Genomic DNA, 15,625 nt, shown 5'->3' with positions numbered 1-15,625 from the left:
TCTCCTCTAGAAATCAATCTGCATAAAAGTACCCCTCTTACTTTGCCTTGCTTACTGTACAATGACAGTTCCTATATAATTGTCCTATATATAATTGTCTCAGACTACTGTAACAGTATTGGAAACATTTCCACTCATCAAAAAAATTGTTAGGTCTTAATATCTCTGTAATGGCCTTTGACACAAAATGTTGTCTGTTAGCAGAACACAGCCTATTCTTAATGAAACTAAGTGCTCGAGAGGGAGGTGATAGCTGGGTCCAGATTTCTCATATGCTGGTGGTAAGGAGTCCTGGTTTTGGCAATTCTGCTAATCAGTTATAAGTCTATCCTTACATATATTTCAATACTCAGAGTCAGTCTCATTAGTGAATTCTTTTGCTGAATTGACTCAGTAATGGAAGAATTCATCTTAACTATCTCTTTAAATATTTCCAACAATTATGCATCATTTCACTGTTGTATGGATGTTCTTTCACTCTCTCATACTTACAATCAGGGAAAAGAGATATTGATCTCTCTCTAATGAGACCAGTATGACAGGCAGATAGGTCTTACTCTTCAGTACTTTTTTCTAATCTCAGACTACAAATTGCATAGCCAGGTCAGCTATTGAATAGCATGCACTCATTCAATGACTTCTAATTGCTTTTCTAAGAGTCATTTAAAGCATTCAGTCATAATAATTTCATAAAATTCTCATTAGTTATACCACAGTCACTCTCACTTTAAAATTAACCTAAGATATGTGGGAGGGAAACAGACAGGAAAAATTATTTCTCATAATTTTGTTTATGAGTTTTGTTACTAATTTCAGCCAGCAAAGAAGCCTGAACCCAAAGGTTTCTACTCACAGCTCTATTGAACTCAAGAAACCCAAGTTATGATTTCAATAAGTGCTTCCTCTTATGAACACAATTACTTAAATTACTTTGTCTCAAATTTGGAATCTGATATAGGGCTCTTCTGTTAGCTTCACTTCAGTCTTTCTAAACATGAGTGCTTCTCATAAGCCTTTTGCATGTTTTATTAGTAGTGAGGAACATTTCTCAGATGTGGAGGATAAGAGGTGTAAATTGACCATTAAGGAAAATTTTTCAGACCAATATAAAATCATATATTGGTAGGCTTTAAATGGAAAGAGAACAGATTTAGAGTAGATATGAGAAAAATTTTTTTTACTGGAGAGGTGGCAAAACAGTGGAACAGATTGTCCAGAGAAGCTGTAGATGGCCCATCCTTGGAAGTGTTCAAGGCCCTGTTGAATGGGGCTTTGAGAAACCTGGTCTAGGGGAAGCTGTTCCTGCACATGGCAGGGGGCTTGGAACTAGCTAATCTTTATATTTTTTCAAACCAAACTATTCTACAAATCCATATTCAGGCTTGTACATAAAACTGGCTTAAATTTTGATACTGTTTAACATCCATTATTCCTACATACATTAGAAAGATCTTCAGAAAGATTATGCTACTTTTATCGAGACACCATATGTCATGAGATTTATTTAAGGTCTGTATACAATAGTGATATAGGACTTTTTACACCTCAATATTAAATATTAAACAATACTACAGTTTTTAGGGATTATTATACAAATGAAGGGACTCCGAAGACAGAATATCAAAGACAACCAAAGCTGTAGTCACTCCTGCAGAACCTCACCCACAAGCCATGGGCCAGGGAGGCCACTTTAGTCTGTAACCCTCTCTTAATCAGAGTTTACCAAAATTAGGCCATATCTATCTAATCTCTGCTGTTATTTCCTTTTTCCAACCTGTCTCTTTCTAAAAAGTAGCTTTTCCATATGCTTAAGATAAGCCATTTACCCACCTTCACAACAGCTCACACTTCTTATGTTTGAAAAATACTAATTCCCTTTTCAAAGAAATGAAAAATCAGACAGAAAGTGGTACCATGTCCTACAGACACTCTTTTTCTAGTAGTGTTTCTGCTGCCTGTTACTGGTTGCTTTTTGAATAAAGGCTGAATTATATGTTCCTTTGAACGAGCTGCCACCTCCACTCAAATACTCATCAGCATCCTTAAATAAAGTTATTTCTTATTTGAATCAGGAGAACTGGAATCATTTGATGACAAATATAGACAAACATGAGGTGGGGGTGTCCCTGTTAATTCAACCACAGATATCAGATACTTTCTATTTAACCTCTCACCCTTTCAGCTTCCTGGGGTGACATGAGCTAAGGAAAACAGGAACCATTACCTTTTCACCTTACACTTATTATTATTAATAACAATAATACCTTATTGTTGCATATAAAACTGCCAATTGGAATGTACGCTGGAATAATACTTATTCCATTAAAATAATACATGAGTGTCCTGGTTGTGGCTGATACATATAATCAGAACCTTGAGAATACAAAGTTTTGATTTTATTTTAATCACTGGGATGTATGTTATTGTTATTTTTGTCAATAGAGTTGAATTTTATGGTCATTTTCCACTTGTTTTCAATCCAAATATTTCTTAGTAATATGAGGGAATACTAAGCCTTTTGTCAGATTTTGACACTTTCATCATGTTACACATTCATACACTCATTATGAACTTTTATAACCAGTCAGCCTGTGAAAGCAACATTTTGTCAAAAAAAAGCTTGATTCTTAATAAGCCTGCCTTAACAGAGAGTATAGAGAGATCAGCTTGGTGCAAGGATTTTGTCTGTAATTCAGTGGGAGAAGCAGCCTGCTGTTTTAATGAATAACCACTAATGACTGCTATACTAGCAGATATTGATTTCAGTGGGGCTACTTGTCTCCTAGGCTGACATTTAATATCTGTTAAAGGGAATCTCCTGCTGACTGACTTCAGCAAAAGCATTACATTAGGACTTCAGCCAAACTTGTTGGTATTAGTAATTCTCCTTGAAAATATCTTTCAATCAGCATTATGAAAAGCTAAAAGCAAGGCAAAGTTTGATTTGGCAGAATCAGAGTGAATAGCAGTAGAACACAGAAGAGGGGGAAAGCCTCACCAGTTCTGCACATAACAAGTTAAGAGATCTCCTAACAGAAAGCCTCCTGCCCTGACAGCGTTGCAGATACACTCTGCACTCCCACATCACTTGTTATGACTGTGTCAGTGTAGAGTCTCCTGTTCAGATAATAGCACGACAGATAACAGGGATAACAACTGCCTTGTCCTGTAAGAAGCAAAGAACATGGATTCACAGCACAGCACAACACATGTCCTTGCTTTCCTCTGCTTAAATCAAATGGGCAACTCTAGTTTACACCAATTTTCATTCATCTTTCTATTACACTTAAAGTATGATTCCAGTCTTAACAGGCATTTTTTTTCTTACTTTGCTAGTTTTCATTCAGCCTTACTTTAAATATTTCCTCTGCTCTGGCTACTAAGAAGATGCATTACATGTTTACAGGTCTAAATCTAAAACTGAAAGTTTAAGAGTTCAAACAGAGGATATTTAATTTTTGTGATGCATGTAATTTCTTTTCTGCTTTTTGATGCACTCAAAACCATCCAACTCCTTTAATGTAGAAGCTAACGTCAACTTTTCAACTGAGGCTACCCTGCACCTAGAACTGGATTTCTCCACCTTCAGACTCATTCCCAGAGTTTCTTACCATCTGCCACAAAAAGGCTATCACACTAAATGTCCTTGTTTCCATCTTAGAACAAGGAGAGTAAAAAAGAAAAGACTGCTATAATCTACATGAGATAGCCCAGTACCTTGCAATGAAAGGATAAAAATTACCTGAATGATAAGAAACCATGTTGAATGCCACTTTTTCTAGCTTGGTAGAAAATGAAGGATGGAGGGCTTCTAAATTTGGGGGAAGTAACTCAATAATGACTGTTATGTGTTAGGAGTGAAAGACATTACGACTGAATTCTCCCTTTCAATTTCTTCTGTAAGAAAGATTCAATTAGCCAGGGCTGTGAACTTTAGTGATGACGGTAAAAGGATTTTCTCATTTTGAGGTTTTCATTTGTTTGCTTTACCTTTTGCTAGCTCATTATGCCTCTCTTCCCTAAAGGAGTGACAGGGTGAGATGAATTTCTGTGGACCAAGGGTCAGGCTGAACTTCAGTTCTTATCTGCTCAAGGCTACCAGGCTGGCCAGAAAGGAGAGTCACAGCAAGGACTGAGCGCAGCTGGGTGCACACAGCAGAAACCAAAGGCTTCAGTGTGCAGTTTGCTGCCACCCAGAAAGCTGCAGAGCTGGCTGGAAATTAAAACCTTCCACAAAGGTGGGTAAAAAAAAAAATGCTTCTATGACCCCTATCACTGCTTTCCATGAGTTACTCTGAGTTTTCCACTTTAAACAGTTCTCTTGCTCGTTTTCTTTGAATTGTGTTTCCAGTGAGTCTGTATAAGCATCAACATAAAACTTTTTCCCTCAAGTGCATTTTTTTCATTGCTATGCCCTCGTGTAAAACTCATCTTTTGATTTTGTTCATGCTACCACAATGCTAATAGCATTTTAACCCACTTTGCACTGTCATGAATGATGACAAAACAGCAAGCAGTGATAAAACATCTCAATAGATAGGTTTCCTAGGAAACTAAGACTTTCTAAGCTTTTTTAGAATCAAAAATTTAAATGAATATATAAATAAAAAGCAAATGGTTGCAAGACTTTTTCTTTCCCATGACGGTTCTAATGGGATCTCCTCTGAGAATTCACTCTTATCATTGGTCAGAAATCTGTACAAATGTCCTCTCCATATTACTGTGTATTGTAATAATGTCCTGCTCGTCTGTTCCAGATTAACAGGAAAATGGGAAACAAAATAATACCTTTTATACAGATATGTATATAATAAGTTTTCCTTTCTATCAAATTTTAAGAGGTGAATTTCTTGGAATTTTGTCATAAAATTTTGCCTGTGAGTCTGTTTTTTATTTAGAACAAATAAAGCTATATATAAAAAGCCCAGAGGAATAGTGCAAGTGAAAGGGTAAATTCCATTTCTGGGACATGATGAATTTAACTTCATTTCCCTAAAAACGGTTGAAGAAGTTCTTAATAAGCTTGACATAAATACATTTTACTGAGTTAGAGCAGCAAATCAGACATAAATATTTTTTAAACTAATGTACCACAAAAGACCATTTTCTAAATTGGATTGAAGCAATGATGGCCATGATATCTTTTAGTATAACAATAACAGTTGTTTCAGTATAACTTAAACAAATATGTAGTGTGATAGAGTTCTGTTTGATTGTTTCAAATATTTTAGGGCCAGAAACTCTCATGTCTGAATACTTCTGTAAGACAAACTCACAGAGCCTTATTGCAGTACCAAGTTCAGTTTGATGATAATTGCATCCTTTAGAAAAACAACCAGCATTGATGTTAAGTGTGCAAAAGTGAAAAATTGTTCTCAATGATATAAGGATTTCTTGCCAACACTTTTGAAAATGTGAACCCGTTCCAGTATTTGACTGACTAGTTCTAAACCAGACCTTGCTGTACTGCTGTATTCATATACTGCTGGACTAAAAGCTGACAATTAACTGTTTCCAGAAGCTTGATCCTGTGCTAACTCTCCTCAAGTCATCACTAAAAATCCCTTGGAAAAAAATTAACAACATTCATTTTCCTGGGCCTCTCAAGGCAGGTGAGGCTCACCAGGCAGTGACCCCGGACCATTCCTCTATTCCTTCAGGACACCTTTGACTTTGGAGAAAGGGCTGTTCCCACACAGGAATGAAAAGCAGAACTGGAAATACTCTGTGTATGAGGCCAGACTCCATCTTGTGCAAGGGCTAGTTCAGTGTTGTTTCACTGCTTAAAAAAGAAAAAAACAGGTGGTGTGAGTTTTTATTCAGTGTGCTGTGATCACAAATGTGACTAATTTGACTCATTTTCACATGCTAACTTCAGAGATTTTACTCTTTCTTCTTGTTCTTTTGGTTCTTGTAAATTATAAGATTGTAGTTTTTACAACAGATGAGGAAGAAAGCTATTTTTTCATCCCAACATCATGAGTAGGAGGTAAGTGGGAAAAGGCAGATCATTTCTCAGGCACTTTAGCAGATCATTAAATAGCAAAATAAAATATTTTTCTAAGATTCAAGAGCTGATAAGAGAGCAGGAACAAATAATGAATCTATATTTTCTGCAAAATCTAAATATCAGTCATTGTAAAGTTTCCTTACATTTTACCGAATATTCCAGATTACTTTTTTTTCTGTTTTAAAATACAATTTATAACAGAGTTAAAGCAAGTGGCACCTAACTAACAAATCTGCAAAATGTACAAGAGGGAAAGAAAGTCAATGGGAGACTGAATGACGACAGAAGAAGCACTTGGATATTTACTAGAAACAAATTAAATGCTCACATTTAATGCTCACACATGTTTCTACAGCCCCCTTCTCTGCTGAAGTGCACTGTCCTACAAGATTTTGCCTGTGCAATTCTTTCTGGTGCTAAGATTTTGATCCAAAACCTGCTAAATCCAGTTCTAATCTATATATTCACTGATCAGATCTGCTTGTATAAGATCAGGCCTTACACAAGCAGAAAGCAGAAAAAGGCTTCTCAATTTCTTTTAACACTTGCATTGTAAAGGCAATTCAATCTGTAGGACAAAGACCCCCCAAAAGAGCCATCTATGATTTGCAGTTTCTAATAACTTGCTCTAGGAGAGCAGGAGAGCTCTGCATCTTATTCTTTTTATATTTGTGTAGTCTTCTCTTGAGAGCAGTTCCCAACATGAGCAACACTCCCCTATTTTCATAACATTTCAGAAATGTGCTGGCCTATTGCCCCCTCCACCTCTCTGTCCTCAGGGCACTGTTGAGCTCAAATTGTACTGCTGAGAGTGAATTAGGCCCTGAGCACTTTGCTGTCAATGTATTAGCTAAGATCCACATGTTATAACTCAGGCATGGAAAGTCTCTATCCTGCAATGCTACTATGCCCCTGGGCTTGCAGCTAAGCACTTTGCCATCTCAAGCACTCCTTCCATTGGCTATGAAGCTTGGGCTGCTTTGGTGATATTTTTTTTTCTCCCTGTTCTCATGGTTTGTGCCTTTGTCTTGTTATTGTTTTCCTCTTCAGCTTCTGGCATCCTTCAGCTATGGAAAGATACAGATTTGTTTAAGTGCAGTCAGGCTACTGCTTCCAATGAATAGCTTGCAGTGCTGAAAATATGAGAGTCTCAAAATGCTCCATTAGTGAAACTTTTTCCAGTCAACTGCCATGTGGATCTGATAACACCAGCACTGCTTTTTATCTTTTTCCTCAGAGTTTGTATACTTTGAAAAGTGCCATAACTCTTCTCTTTTTCTTGAGTGTGCCTGGAAAAATTTCAAAAGTCTGGATCTTTCTTGGTTAGAAAGCTGGAATCTAGGAAGAATGCACACCAACATGAACAATAGTTTGGTTGTATATTCAAAGTATATTTTAACCAAGGGCTCTCTGAATGTTTTGCAAACATTAATTAATTACTCATTCTGTGAGGCACACACACATCAGGGTCTAAATTATGCAGCTGAGGAAACGGAGGTTCACCAAATATCAAGGCCTAGCATTTACAGAGGCTGGTTACCCACTGGTCTCAACAAATCAGAATTAAAAGCATTGAGTACTTGCAAATACCTTCCTACAAGGCTATCTATTAAAAGCACCACAGATCTGGAAACAAACCAAGAGCCCTAATTCCAGCCTTATGTTCATTGTTTTTCTCATAATTAAAAGAAAATTACACTGGTCATGATGCTTGCCTCCATCCATTTAGGAGATCTTCAGCTACTGACCGTGGCCAAATCATGGCCTATTGCAATAGCTCTTTTAGCATAGACAAGTCAATGCTTGTCAGGGACTGTAAAGTTTCTCTGTTTTCAAGAAGAAGCATCAAGAGATTGATTTCTATGATTCAAGAAAATAGAAAACGCAAATCCTGTTCAATGAAAACAAACAAAGTTCTCCTAATCTCTCTGACAGCATTCCATGCTGGTGGCAAAATACTCTCTGAAGTTCTGCATCTAACAATATTTCAGGATATGGGAATTTCAAGGGTAGTTTCTTCTTTTTAAGGTAAGACAATTCTACTTTGATCTTAAGCGCTTTATGAAAGAGGTAAAAGTCAGAGCAAAGTCTCCTCTTGCTGCCCAAACATTATGGTGTGATCTGCTTTAGTCTTTTCTGTGGTAAGAGGTATTTGCTTGGAATAGAGCCTGGAGTTTATTTGCTATTCATATGATGGAAGAATCCTTTGTATTTGTAACCATAAATATTGGGGCTCACAGCATCCTTTTACATCATTTTCATTCATTATGTGTGGGATTTTTTTCCTGGATTTTACATTCTGATTTTCAAGCAGAACGCATTAAAGATAGAAAGCAAGCCCAGGGAGAAAAAAAGGAAAGGTATTTGTTCTTCATGCATACTTTTGAGACCTGATGATGAAAGATTTTGTGATTCTTATCTAATCTGATGGTTTCATCTTTTGGATAAAAATTCTACTCCCTTTTTATCCAGCAGCAATACATTATGAAAGAAAACACATCTCACAGAACCCTGGGATATATAATATTTGCAAGTTCTGGATCTATTCCCTGCCACTGTACTAGAGATGGAAAAAGCCATGAAGTTTATCTGAATATGATTATATGATTTTAGGGATGTATGTTGCTTGAAATCTGAAGCCTTAAGAGTACATAAGGTTTCATTGAATGTGAATTAAATACAACTTCCAACTTTCATTGTTCACTATTTAAAACATCTGTTATTAAAAAAAAACTTCTGAAAACAGTTCAAAACTTCTGAAAACAGTTTCTGCTGCATCATTTTTTTCCCTTGCACAGGAAAGTAGGTTGTTGTAACAAGGGATGTGATGTAGTAAACTTTCTCACCTGTTTTTGAGGGTTTTTTCTTTTTTTTTTTTTAAGTGAGTGGTGGAGCTGTGATGTGGAACCAAGAAAGAAAGGATAAGGTTACGCAGAATGGAGGATTTTATTAAAAGCCAAATACTATTCATAATTCACTTCTCCAATCTGATATTTGTAAGTAAACAGAGTTAGAATGTGGACATTAGCTCTTTGCATGTGTGAATTCAAATTAATTCTTTTGCCATGGAGAACATTAGTTTAATTTTGTTCCTTAACAGAAAGCTCATCAGTTCCTGGAGATGTTTACATTATGCACTCTTCAGGCTAGATAGCACGATATCTATGTCTTCCACAGCACTGAACACTCTATCAGATTTAAGCAAATCATAAATAACAATAATAATAAATTGTACACACAATAAACCATCATTTTCCTGGCTTTAATGTGTGCCTGGCAAAATTTCAAAGGTCTGGAACTTTTGTCTGAATATGTGTGTTTAGTCAAAACAATGCTCCCAAATCTTCCTTTTAAACAAATCCACTTCCCCAGACTGTTTCAAACCCAACTGTGAAATCCAGACTTCAGGATTCAGTACCTGGATTTATGTGAGTTATTTTCATGCTTTCCATGTCTCAGCTCACTAAGAGAATACTGGAGCTGATGTCAGTGTTACAAACATATTTCCTACCAAAAATTTTATTAAGAAAATCATCAAATCTTGGGAATATATATTTTGTTCTTGGTTGCTTCTATTGTGAGAGTCCATAGAAAGAAAATTGTAAAAAAAAGCAACAAGAAAAACCCCAAACCAAAATAAGCCTCAACAACAGGACTCTGGAGTTTTTTTCCCATTATTCTCTGATTCAGAGACAAGAGTGTTCCCTGGAAACTAAATAGGACTAGATAAAGGGGGGGGCGGGGGGGGGGGGAAGACCATAAAAGGCAAAACTCAACTTTCAACCTAGATTTTTTTTTCATCAACTTTTAAATCATGGTTTTCATTACCACCTTCTACTGCTTTTCTAATCCCACAAGGCCTAACTTGACATAGCCCCTAGGCACTGAAAAATCTTTTTTTATGACTAGCTCTCTAATGTTATGCATTCCTTCTGATGTCTCCACCAAATCACTCCCATCATCTCCCTCATCATTCTGTTCCAAAGGAACTCCAACCTAACGCATACATCCTTGAAGTGTCCTAAATTCTGTGTTGTGTGTCAGTGACAAACAGAACTCATGATAGTTCATTTGTTAAAAAGCATTCAGAGAAGAGCTAGCCTTTCCCCTATGAATTAGTTATCATTCTTAATCTTATTTCTTAGTCAGATTATTGTATCAATGTAAAATTATAATGTACATTTTTCCTCTGCTGATTCAATTTATTGTTCATGTGGAGTGTTCTGGAGAAGATACTATTTTTAATTTTAAAAATAAAGCAAGAAAATACACTTTACCAGAGCTGACAGATATCTTAATGAAAAACATATAAAGGGAACTATGGAAAACAATTAGACCCTCTTGCTGCCCAAACTCATTGGCCAAATCATTTTAAATCATCATCATGAGCTGTACCTAAAATAAAATTGCAAAACTGTATTTTACTTAACAGTGAGTTCAAACTGCACAATAACTAAATATTGCTCAGAATTAGTTTTTATGGGATTTGGATAACTAATTCAAAGGTCCTTTGAAAATCCCAGCCAGAGCTGTGTTAATTCACACTCAAAGAAGAGAAAGGAATGTGTGTGCTAGTGCAAAAGTTAGTTAAGAGGTGATTTTACTTTCCAGATCAATGCTATAATGTTCTGGACTGGATTGGGTGGATACCAGGAATAAATAACACATTTTCCCCTGCATTGAAGATCAAAGTAAAAGCAAAACATGGCTCTGATCAGGCATTCAGCTATCAGAACTTCTTTACACAGGACACACTTTAAACCTCAAGATTTTATATATATATACACACATACACAGAGACATATAAGTTAAAACCCATCCAAACCCATTTAAAAATCTGTTTTGATAAGTCTTTTCAGTTGCTTTTAAAAATAAGATATTTGCATTTACTCTTTGCTCTTAGAGTAATACATTTTTCTTGAACTCCCTGCCACTCATGTCACCAGTTCACAATTTTCCACCACTGTAATCTACAGCAGTGCCTCTGCTAAACTCTTCTAAATAAAATTCCTGGTATTTCACCCAAAGAAAGTTTTTCTTTTACAAAACAACACTGATATTTTTACAACATATGCAAATCTTTGAGAACACATGAAAACCAAATACACTAAGTATCACTTGTTTCTGGTTGCTTGGGTCACAGCATTTTAGAACTCCTAACAAAGTATCTGAGTACTATATACTGTTTACAAGAGTGAAATTGTCAATAAATCCAAGACAGACAAAAGACTTCTACAAAGTCAACATTTGATCACTGTGATGAAATAAAAACTCATGTTCCCCTTCAGAGACTCATGGTAGGAGGACAAGGGTTGAGTAACTTGTTGATAATTTTCTGCTAGCACTACATATATGATGGTTGCTTCCCATCTTTCTCCTTCACTCCAAATACTGCACAGCAAAGAGCAGAAGACCCTTGGCAAGGCAGAGGCTGCCTAACAGATGCTCAGTTGACCAAATGATTTCAGGATCACAAGATAATTCTGGCAGCTGTAGTGGAAAAAAATCACTGAAGTCAAATGGTGTAAGCAGTGAGAAAATCAGCCTCAGGAATCCTTAAGGCAATCACACTGCATACTCCAACTGTTTTAGTGATCACAAAACATGAGATAAGCTATACAAAAACAAATTCTAATTCCTTGCTGGCTCATTAGCATGCAGAGACATGGACAAGTTGTTCATAAATCTGTGAGAAATTGATGTGAAGAGTCAGGGGAATGTTCCAAAAGAAAGGACAAGAGAAATTACCAAAAGACCTTTCTATGTCTGAGGCCAGGCTATTGTTTCAAGCAGTTCTCTGTGGTAGGATCATATTGTTCCTCACTAACCCAAGTGATCAAATCAGAATGGTGAAAATTACAGCTCCCTCTTCATGTGCTCAGCAGTTGCTGATGGCCACTGGGACCCCTGCCTTTCCTTGTGAACTGCTGACACCAGGAAGGAGAAGCTGGAAGGACTGCAGCCTGCACAAAGGAAAAAGCCCTTTCCTCCTTTTTCCTCTCACATAACTCTGCAGAACCAAAAGGCATAAAACAGCACTTAAATAAATGATTTTATTATGCAGGATACAAGAATAGGAAAGGGCTGAGTAAACACATGGAAAGAATAAAATTCCAAAGCTTGGTGTCATTAAGAGGCCCAGACTCCCCACTTCACATGTCTGTATATCATTTCCTTTCCTACAGAGGCTAAAGTCAGTACTGTGACTGTCAGTGTAGGAAGCTGGAACAGTCACATTACTGGGCAATTGTTTGCAGCAGCAGAGCTGTGTCACAGAGGCAGTGGACTTCATGGAAGAAATGTCCCAGCACTTTAAAGAGTTTGCCAGTTGGATAACACTGCAACATCGGGTTCATAGATTTCTGACTTTTTAAAATAGGAACTGTATTTACATGCAGAAAGAAGGAAGGTTTTGATAGTGCAGGATTAAGGTGTGTTTATTTCGTGCCTGACTTCTACCATACAAAGGACTTTGTGTTACTCGTGCAGTCATACAATAGTCTGGAGGGTAATAGAAAACTCCTAAATAGAAGGAAAGAGAATGGTATTGAAACAGGAAGACAATCACCAATTCAAGTGAAATACAAAGGAAGCACTGTGAAGGCCTGGTCCATAACCTTGAAAAAGTTTTACATCATCTATATTTGATTCAACTTCATGATTTATCTGTCCTTTGAAATTAAATAGTTTAAGTACTGTTACTTTGAAAAAGGAAGAGTATAAGAAAGGGGAGGGGTGTTCCAAAGTGGTGGTACAATATGCCACTTCTTTTGTCTTTGTACAGTGTGCAGGCTACAAAGACACTGAAAGTGCCTCTGGGTTTCCTGTTTTGAAGAGGGAAATGTGATCATACAAGAATTGTCCATTGAGCATCTAAAACCTGATTCAAAACCACATGGACATTAGCACAAGATCACTTTCAAAATTGCAGAATACAACAATTCAACAGAATCAATCCAACAGAAAATTCATGTAATAAAGTTATTTTGTATATGCACAGGGCAATAATAATAGAGGCAGCTTTATACTGTAGCACCACTTCCTCTGAACATGCATTTTCTGAGGGCACAGGTAGTAAGCCAGAGAGGAAGGTGAGCTGAGGGGTGGAAAGCAAAAACATGTTCAGTTAAACTTCTCTTTAATAATGTTTCTGTAACACAGAGATTGTTAGAGTTCCCACTTTTGCAATTTCTAATATAATTTATTATATTCTAATTATTAATATGTTGCACTGTGAATTAATGATAAAAATATTATTTTAACACGTTAACTCTTGCTTCTAGAGAGAATGTAAGTGCAAGTAAGTGCTGCAGGGTTCCCAGCAGAAAGGTTGTCCCTCTGTGTGCAGAGGATCTATGATTTCCTGACTGCTTAATTCTTCTAGACTTATGGTTTTCTGAATAGGAATCTGGCAGTCAGTTTGGAGGAGGTGAATTGGAGATGGAAAAGTTGTTTCTGGGCTAAAATCAACTTCTAAATCAATTAAACATGCTGTGTAACAGTGTGAGGATTTTGTTCCATCTGTTGTAAATATGAACACCTACAGAGTTCCTCTCAAAGCTAGGACTTCAAAAGCAACTGGCCAAGTCCATTTGAAGAGATGGGATAGAAGCCCTACTTTCTTAGTTCAGCTAAAGCAATTGTTCAGTGATGCTGCAAGCAGGACTCATATCTTGCTGTCTGTTCTGTGACTCTGAGCCTCACTCTGCTGCCCTGCTGTGGAACACTTTCCAGAAAGAGTACAAGCCTTTGTCTTGAAGCTCTTTCGGATTTAAAACCACTGCAGAAGCATTAGGGAGATCTGCTCCTCCATTTGTTTTGTTTATGGAAAAATACCATTTCCTTTGGTTTACACCTATGGGTGACTGTGAGTTTGGCTTTTGTGCTTCAGTGAATATCTAGCCTGAATCTGTCTCATCTGCTGAGTACTTCAAGCTCAAAGTAAACCCCTGGCAGGACATGCTGTGCAGGATTCCTGTGTTCAGTCTGCAGAATCAAATCTCTCTCGTTAAGACAAGATTTGCTGAAAAATCAGAGCTTGAAATGCTTGTACTTTTCTACTATCAAATGACAATTTGCAGAGGCTAGCATGTTCCTACCTGGAAGCACTGACTACTAGAACAATTGAGCTAAAACTTACGGCAACTTTTGCACTGCAAAATCTTATGAAGAAAGGAAGAGCAGGAAGATGGATACAAAAGGCTTGTTTATCCCAAAGACATATTCTGCAACTCATATTCTCTGATTTCATATTATAGAGTAGGGAACATCTAGGACACGACAAAAATGTCTTTTGCCCATGTCTGAATTGCCTTTGTGGAAAAAAGGGCACAAAAAAAGCAATGACAGTCTTGTTCCAGCATGAACCTGATCCACATCCAGATTCAAGAGCTACAGACTTGAAATATTTGGGTGTAAAATCCTTCCTTATCGAGGAAAATCCAGTGATGACATCTTTTCTGAACCAAGTACCAGATGCTTTTGGAAGGAAGAGTCATTTGAGGAAAAGACAACTCAAGCCTGATATGGTTTAATTCACATTTCATAATATGTTAATTATTTGCAGAAAACCTTGTGATTTACATCTATTTGTGGAAATGCACAGATGCAAACACCATGATTTATTTCTTACTATAGATAGGATTAATCAAGTCTATAGTGCAGAAAGCAATGGCTATAATATAGCAATGGCTATACAAACACAATCTGTTTTCTGGGGTGTTGTCTTGTAGATAAGAAGCTACAAACTAATATTTTGTATTTAGATCAGAAATTAAAATTCCTAAAAATTTACAGTAGTGCAGGGGTTTTTTTGCCTCTGGTTTCATTCCAAGAGTCTGGGACATGTCCACTGAAGCACACAGCTGCAGTGGCTGAAGATATTACTGCACCCACGGCTGTCTCATCTCTCCTCTTGAGACTGCTAAAGGCAAAATTATCTGCCCACAGTTCAGCCACTCTGTTTCATAGTTTTCACACAAATTGACCTCTGTGAGCAGTTTAAGCTCATGTGTGAACAGCAGCAGCAGAAATCTGAGCATTATCCTGCTGCTGCTTCTCAAGGGCAGACGTGCAAGGAAATGAGCTGCGACAGCGATAGCTGCAGGCTCTGCAGCAGGGCACAGCGTGACAGTGAGGGACCACGGGGAAAAGAGCTGCCACCCTGGCTGTGCACTGTCACTGAGAGCAGGGGGAAAAGAGCTGCCACCCTGGCTGTGCACTGTCACTGAGACCACGGGGAAAAGAGCTGCCACCCTGGCTGTGCACTGTCACTGAGACCACGGGGAAAAGAGCCGCCATCCCTGGCTGTGCAGTCATTGCTCTGCAGAGCTGCCCATGTGAGACCCAGGAGCTGCTTTTGGCTCCAGAGAACAAAGGTTACCCACTGACTAATATTTAAACAGTTTGAGCTTAAACATAAGTTGTTAAATCAAGTGGCTTAAGGTGAGCTTGTAGAAGAGCCTCTGTAAAGAGATCCGAGAGACAGAAAACAGGAGTCCTGAGAAGGAGGGCAGTAATACAAAAGGGTGTCTATTCACACAGCACTAAACCTCACAGGGAACAATTTCCAGCAGAATGAACGTAATGTGGCTACCAGCAGCTTTTGCTCATGGA

This window comes from Melospiza georgiana, chromosome 1 (genome assembly GCF_028018845.1).
Source record: "Melospiza georgiana isolate bMelGeo1 chromosome 1, bMelGeo1.pri, whole genome shotgun sequence".
Lineage (NCBI taxonomy): Eukaryota > Metazoa > Chordata > Aves > Passeriformes > Passerellidae > Melospiza > Melospiza georgiana.
The sequence above is the reverse complement of the archived record's forward strand: the minus strand, read 5'-3'. Positions refer to the sequence as shown.